We start from the raw sequence: 7689 nt of genomic DNA, 5'->3' as shown, positions 1-7689 counted from the left end.
CTACCGCTTGTTGCTCCCCGCAGCCGCGACGTGGGGAAGTGAAAATGAAATTGACTTTTCCGAGAAATGATGAAAGCCGCGCTGCCCGCCAATGAACAGCGGCGGCGAACTTCCGCACCTCCCGGCTGGCGGCTGGAGCCCTCCCTCTGCCTCCACCTCCGGGTTGCACAAGCTTGAAACAAACACTGGGGAGGAAGGGCGGGGAGGGAGGAGGGCGGAGGGGGAGCGAGGGAGGGAGCGGGGCCGGGAGAGGGCGGGGGTGGGGGGATTTCCAGCCTCGGCTCCTCGCAGTTTCCTCTCCTTGTTTTGCTTTCGATCTGGACTGTTCTCAGGCGAGCCGGGGAGTAACTTTTAGTTTTGCTCCTGCGATTATTCAACTGACGGGCTTTCATTTCCATTTTACACACCCTAACAACACTTACACCTTGCGGGATTGTATTGGTAGCGTGAAAAAAAGCACACTGAGAGGTAACATTTTTTTCAAATAATAGTTGTGACTGTGCGTGTGTTTTCTCTCGAGGGCATGTTGATGGGGACAGGAGGAGCTCTGTATGTATGTGCGTCCTGATGCTTTGACACGATGTTTTGCAGACGGAAAATGCCGGGGTTCATAAATATTAATACCGATTTTTGGAGGAAGAGTCGGCGCAGTTATGGATCATCTGATTTTAGGGGAAGCAGGGTCTGCTGCTGTTGCTGCTGGTACTGGGGCTGCTGAGGCTGCAAGGAGGAGGAGGAGGTAGAGAGGGAGGAGGAGGTTAGTGGAGGTTTAATTTCACTTTTGGATTTGCAGATGCGAAGAGGTGGCTCCATGGACACAGATCTGCTCTGTGTGATTCTGCGCCCCAGGTGTCGTGCGTTGTGGGTGCAGGTCCGCCGGAGTCGGGCCTCATTTAAAATAATATTGGGGTGCGTGTGTGTGTGTGTGTGTGTGTGTGTGTGTGTGTGTGTGTGTGTGTGTGTATGTATGTATGTGTGTGTTTACAGACACTGTCGCCACCGAAGGTCCGAAGAAGGGAACCGGGTTCTTCTCGGTACCCGGCGGCCCTTCTCTCTCGGCAGTCTCTGGTGTAAATAGACTGGCACCCGCGGTCCCCAGATACCCATGCCCGGGCAGTGGCCACAGTAAACTTGATGGGTGCTGTGAGGCGCTCCCGGGATGTGCTCGCCCATGGGGCTCGGGATCGGGTGACGGGCGTCGGGTGCCAGCGATCACTCGGGCCGGGCGGGCTACGCGCGCGGCTGGGCGCGGGCCTGGCCGGCGCGCCCGGCTTCCTGGGGGCTGGGCCGCCGCCACTCGCTAAGGACGTCGCGTCCTCCTACCCGCCGGCCAGCGCCTGGCCTGGCCTCGGGGCTTTGTCACTGAATTTGTCTCAGCGCTCAAGGCTCCCGAGAGGCGCGTCCCAGGAGGGCTCTGTGCGCAGGGGTCACCTACCCCGGCGCGGCCTAGCTGCGAGCGCCTCCGGGTCCCCGCGGGCGCCCCCGGGCCGGCCTGGCGCGCTGGGCCCGACCCTCCTTGGCTACGGAACGGGCGAGGTGTGGGGGCGGGGAGCCTCCGGGGACTGAGCGGCGCCCCCGCGGGCAGGAGTGGGGGCCTGGCAAGCCCTCGGGGGTCTCCAGGACGCGGTGGAGATCTGAGTGCCCGCCCCGTGCCCTCCGACCCGCTCCGGGCGCCGGGTGACATTCGCCCGCCGGCCGAACATGGTTGGTGCAGAGCGGCAGCCGCCACTTCCTCTCCGCCCAGCCGGCCCGGTTCTCTGGGCGAGCGATGAGGGCCGCGGCCAATCGCGGTGCCCGGCCAGTCCCCGCCACACGGCCTTGGGGGCCGGCGCCCCTAAGTCGCCCGGGAAGCCTTAGCGAGAGCGCAGGGCCCGGACGCGGCAGCCGGTGCCTCCGCTGGGCCCCGGGTCTTGGATCCTTGGCCACCCTCAGCCCCTTGCCCCTTAGGAGCAGGGAAGTGAAGGAGGCCGGCAGCCTCAACCCTGGGCCAGGACTGTGCTCGAGCACCAGGTGAGACACCCGGGTCAGCCGGTGGAGGCAAGACCCTTGGAGGTCGGATGTAAATAAGACCCTGGGGGTTGGCAGTCGAGGTCATCACTCATCTGCTGGCCCGTTTGCAGTCCTTCTTAACCCCTCCGTGTTTGAAACTTGGGGACATGTTCCTCCTCCCCTCCTCCCTCCGGTGTGGGCACTCCCTATGTCCTTGGTTGCGTCTGTGCCAGGAAGGCAAAGTGGTGCTGGGGTTAGCTTTCTGCCACTGGCCTCCCTGTGGCTGGGACTCCGGGCTGCTCTTGATGAATGGCTCCGGAGGGTGGAGGATAGTTACATTTCCTGTTGTGCATTTTCAGGAATTACCGAGGTTGTCGTCAAGCCTGAAGTCATTTATTAGCTCTTTCACAGCGACTGACTGCAAATAACATTTGAAGTTAGCAGCCTGTACTTCTGGTACTTAAGGGCAGGTGCAGGACGGGTCTGTTAGCCCACTGTTTACAGACGGTGCATGACGGGATGGTAGGGTAGACAGATGTACACTGCCTGGTTAGGGCAGGGCCTCAGAGGTCGCCCTGTTTAACTTAATCGCTCGTACAAGTTCGGGATTCTATGATTTTCTCAGCTCTCATTCTTTTTTGCTGGAGTGGGGGGTGTCACAAAAATAGAAACGGATGCAACCTCAGAATTTGTCTTTTCTAAGGCAGATTCAAGCAAATGGAATATTTAGGATTTGAGTTGGCATCTCTTCTAAGGGGTAACTTTGGAACGTCTATTGATTGATGGGGCAAAGTCCAGAATTTCACTGTAATTGGTGAATGATTATAATTTACACCCTCGCTTGTGTAAGAAGTTAGGTGTTGGCCTGCGCTTAAACCCGGGAGATCTTGTCTGTTATGATTTGTTACTGCTTCTTAAAATTAAACATATTTCATTCTCAATGAGTTGTCTTTTTTTCTGTTGACCAAAGTTAGGAATAGTTCCACATGTTTCAGACTCACTTACCTGTAAAATTCGAGGGTTTGTAATCAAATTTGGAGCAACTTAAGTCTAAAGAGGAATTGCCATAAAGTCTTGACAGCTCTGTGAACTATAACTGTACTTTTCTCCTACTCTACCTCCTGGAAAACTCCATTAAACAAATATTTAATATAACACAACTAGTGAGAGCTACTTAAATCTAGGAGTAGAATACTTAAAACTTTGGATATCCAACATTTGAAATCCATCTATTTCCTCGCATACCCAAGGGCACTGCCCTTTTATTCTCAGCTTTATTTAGTAAAAGCTTTATTTATTTCCAACATTTTCACTTCATTTTTAAAAATAGCAAACAGACTACTGAACTGTACCTGGGGTATTACATCACAGGTCCCTTATCTGCTTTCCACCAAACAGGCTTAAAGTAATTGAGAGAGAGAACTTATTTATACTTATTTATACATTTGACAAATATTTGTGGGACATGAACAGCCAGATACAGTGGTAGGCTGTGTGAATTCAACTGGAAGCAAAGATAGCCTCCTCAGCTTCTACAAAGGTTGCCTTCTATCCATGAGCTGACAACAACCAAAAATACATGCAGTAATTACCTGTAGAGGTTAGTTTAAGAAAGGTAATAATATGTTATACTTACAGGGCTGCTTTTGGGAACAATTGTGATGCTGTGTATGAAAGAACACTGTGTAGATTTTAGCAATCCACAAACATGTCACACATTAACTTTGTAAGTTCTAGTAGATTATTGTATTATGTTGTATAACAGAATATATAATATATATATATATATATATATATAATATATATATATATATATATATGGGAGGTGAGTGTTCTGGCACTACCTCTAGTTCCAGCAATAGGGAGGCAGAGGCAGGAGGCTTTTGAGTTCAAGTTCAGATACAGACCAAGACCCTGCCTTTAAAATAGAAGTGGGAATTACAATTAAGATGATACTTTGGGGGATATATAAAATAATGGCAAGATATTAAATATGGACAACTATTACATACAAAGTATCAAGAAAATATTTAACAGAAATATTATGTGAATAAAATTTTTGTATGTGTGTGTGCTAGGAGAAAGTTAACTGGTATTCATGGAGACCAAATGATATGGCAACAACTGATTTGGATGAATGTTTTTTCTATTTATTTATACATTAATCAAATCTCTTTATTGTAATGAACTCACACATATAAACATACAGCTAGATTAAGGTAGCCAGTCAAACAAATACTTGCCTAGTCCCAAACTCTATGCATCTCCGTGAACTTCTATCCAGTTACAATGGCCTTTCTGAAGTCATGGAGCATCATTTGGGGATTTATACTTCACTATTAATTACATTTGTACGTACTTACCTACCACTAAAATGCAAACCTGTAACAGGGTTGAAACTAGAAAAATATTAGCTTTATATCCTCTTTCCCGACCCATAGTTCCCTTTGCCTACATTCTGTCCTTCCCCCTAACTCAGTAGTACCCTTTCTTGGTCTCTTTTCTAAATAGCATAGGGTATCCACATGTACAGCTGGGCACATATGTATTGTATATTAGGATCTGGGTATGAGAAGATGTTTTCCTTTTTATAACACACAGGTTTGCACTGTGCTTTGTTCTGAATGTTCTTCATTACTGTTTTATACTAGTTGAGTCATTGCTACTACAACAGATATGGCTTAGCTCTAGGCTATATTTTCTTGCTTTTTGTTTTTTTTTCGAGACAGGGTTTCTCTGTGTCCTGGATGTCCTGGAACTTCCTTTGTAGACCAGGCTGGCTTCAAACTCACAGAGATCTACCTCCTCTGCCTCCCAAGTGCTGGGATTAAAAGCGTGTGCCACCACTGCCTGGCTTGTTGCATTGTCTTTAAAGGGGCTTGGTTGACTCTCATAGACTGCTGGAGTGCTCAACACTATATGTCTAAAAATAACACGGCATGGAAGGTGAAAATAAGCATCAATAGTATATATTTATAATAAATGTAAAATACATAATCATATACACAGATAAATTTCTACAAAATAACAAGAATTATTAATAATAAAGCCATTTTTCATCTGTATGGCACCCCATGTTCCCTCCTGAATAGGGGGAGGAGATGAGTAGGACTTTTTACCTCTGTTTGCTCTATTCATTCCCTGCTCTTTGGCTTTCATGGATTAATATTTAATTAAGAATATCAGTTTAATGTATAACTGACTGGCTTGAGGGGGTGTGTTAGCTGGTAGAGGTTGTAACTAAGGAGGTTTGATTTAGTTCCCCCCTCCACACTCTGTAACAAATTATGTATAGATATCAGATTTAAACCTGGAGCCATTACTTGAAAAGAAAATACCAAAGAAAATACTACCTAGAAAAATGTATGCCTCGAGCACCTGACATGCAACTGTGGCCATGTCATGAAGATTCCCTGGGCTTTCTCTGAATTAAGAGAAAGAAGTAGGCCTGTGATTCCCAGCCTTTGACTGTCAGGGAGCCCTTTAAATTGATTTCAGCCCTTACAAGATTCATCTTAGGATAGATTCTCTGAAACAAATTGTGTCCATTTAGGAAGCCTTCATGTGACTTCTTTCACTACTTACATACCTGTGACTTCCAGTCAGAACTCCTGATCAACTTGAAAAAGCTATTTTCATCAAATCTGGTAAATGACATTCTATCCAAACACAGGGAATGTGTTGGCACTCTGGCAGGTCTGTGTTAGAGTGACAGTCCCAAGGGACTGGAACCAGCTAACGACTGCCCTCAGAACTTTGGGTTCTTCTGGGGATCCAGGAATCTCCTATCGTTACTTAAGTGAAGAGTTAGTTAAGCGTAGTAACACACAAACTTATTCACTTGTCAAACATTTGTGGACAACTGGCCATGTACAAGATTTTGTGCAGAGGAAGGTGAATGGGTTTGGAAGCCTAGAATTCAACACACACACACACACACACACACACACACACACACACACACACACTTTATATACATACAAATATATAGTACATGTATATAGATTATTTAATTTCAAGTTGTATTCATATGTAACATGAACATAAAATGTGTGTATGTGTCCTGAATTGAACCCAGAGCCTTCAGCATGTTAAGCAAGTGCTCTGTCACTAAGTTATACCCCAAGTCTTGGTGTTGACTTTTATCTCTTTTATTCATTGTTTAGTAACTTCCCCTTTTGGGACCTTAATTTCCATAAAATGTGGCTAGATAGTTCTGCAATTCTTAGGGAACCAGAAAATACATTTGTTTATTATTATTATTAAATGACCAAGGGAAAGAAACATTCACAAACCATTCAGGATTCTTTAGATTTGAGACTGGCTACAATCCTTTATATTTGAGATGGGCTATAATCCATAGTATTATAATATATTACAGTATATAATATATCTCTTCTCTTCATCATTATGAACCCTTGCTCCCTAGAGTATGCCAGGTCCTTCATTCCAGCCTCCCTCAATTGCATGGCCAGGGCAAAGGTATAGAACCACTCACACTATTCAAGGATCTCTTCCCAGGGTGAGTCTTTGGTCACGGCCTTGGCTTAGAGGTTATACCAAGCAAACAGTAAGCAAAAGCCACTTTTTTTCTACAGTTTACACATTTCTTTGAATAGGGCTCACTTGTGTTGGCAATGTCCATATTGACCTTAGTCCTCATACCAAAAATGGTATTCACATCATGGTTGTCCTACTCTGAATTTTCCATTAAAGGGTCAAGGACAACAGTGTTGTCTCCTTGTGCAGGAAGGTCATAGTTATGGTGGGTTATTTTTCCTGTCTTGGTTTGTTTCTGTCCTGGTTTATACTTCCTTCTATCAGCTCTGATAAGCCAGAAGGAACTAGAGTTGAGTAAAGAGACATGTGGAGACACATAGGAGAAACAGGAGGCTCTTGGGTGGGATTTCCTAAGCATTTTTTTTTTTTAAATCCTGAGATCATAACCAACGTAGTTGAACAGAGATTTTTTTTTTTTTTTTTTTTGGTTTTTTCGAGACAGGGTTTCTCTGTGGCTTTTAGAGGCTGTCCTGGAACTAGCTCTTGATGGCTCAGGATGGCCTCGAACTCACAGAGATCTGCCTGCCTCTGCCTCCTGAGTGCTGGGATTAAAGGCGTGCGCCACCAATGCCCAGCTCTGAACAGAGATCTTAATTTCGAATTTTGTGTGATAAAAGTCTGTCCAATTTTCATTAAACAAACTTATTTTTGGAGCAAAAAGTACTTCCCATGTCATTTTCCTAAATTATTTACAAATGTACTTGTCAATCTACTGCTCTCTGTGTACAGTATCAGAAGCCCACGCTCTGAGTGACCAAAGGAAAGTGAATGTACAACTTAATTGGTTCTTAGTGAGCTTCTGCCTGTCAGATTTAGGGACAACCCAAAGAAATCCTTTTGTAGATAGAAGATGCTGTTTGGGTCCCATGAGCTTTGAATCTTTGATTTATTCCCCCTTTCATTTGGTTGACATTGTGAATGAGAATTTGTATGAGCTTTGTACAAATTGCTTTATTTCAACCGATATCAGTTATTTTTAATTTTCTTCTCCTTACCCTAGACTTATTGAAGACAAAGAACAGTGGTGAGAAGAGAATGTCCTAACACCTAAATATGGGGTTGGTCGGAGGGTGGAGTAGAACTGGGGAGGGTGTAGCAAGGGGAAAATTGGAGAGAGAATAAGGAGTAAACTAAGTAGTG

General features: G+C 45.5%; 1 protein-coding gene across 3 annotated transcripts in view; it reads left to right on the top strand.

Annotated features, from left to right (window-relative positions):
• Window positions 1-284: 284 nt before the first annotated feature.
• Window positions 285-7689, top strand: part of Irf2 (interferon regulatory factor 2) — a 101118-nt gene continuing 93713 nt past the window's right edge. For 2 of the 3 annotated variants that reach the window (XM_027391083.2, XM_027391080.2), the window contains exon 1: window positions 285-468. The gene's annotated coding sequence lies outside the window, so the exon portion shown is untranslated. Of the gene's footprint in view, window positions 469-1837; window positions 2011-7689 lie in introns of those variants that run through there. The other variant, XM_027391082.2, reaches the window with a different exon arrangement.

This window comes from Cricetulus griseus, assembly GCF_003668045.3.
Source record: "Cricetulus griseus strain 17A/GY chromosome 1 unlocalized genomic scaffold, alternate assembly CriGri-PICRH-1.0 chr1_1, whole genome shotgun sequence".
Lineage (NCBI taxonomy): Eukaryota > Metazoa > Chordata > Mammalia > Rodentia > Cricetidae > Cricetulus > Cricetulus griseus.
This window is presented reverse-complemented; position numbering and strand designations above follow the sequence as displayed.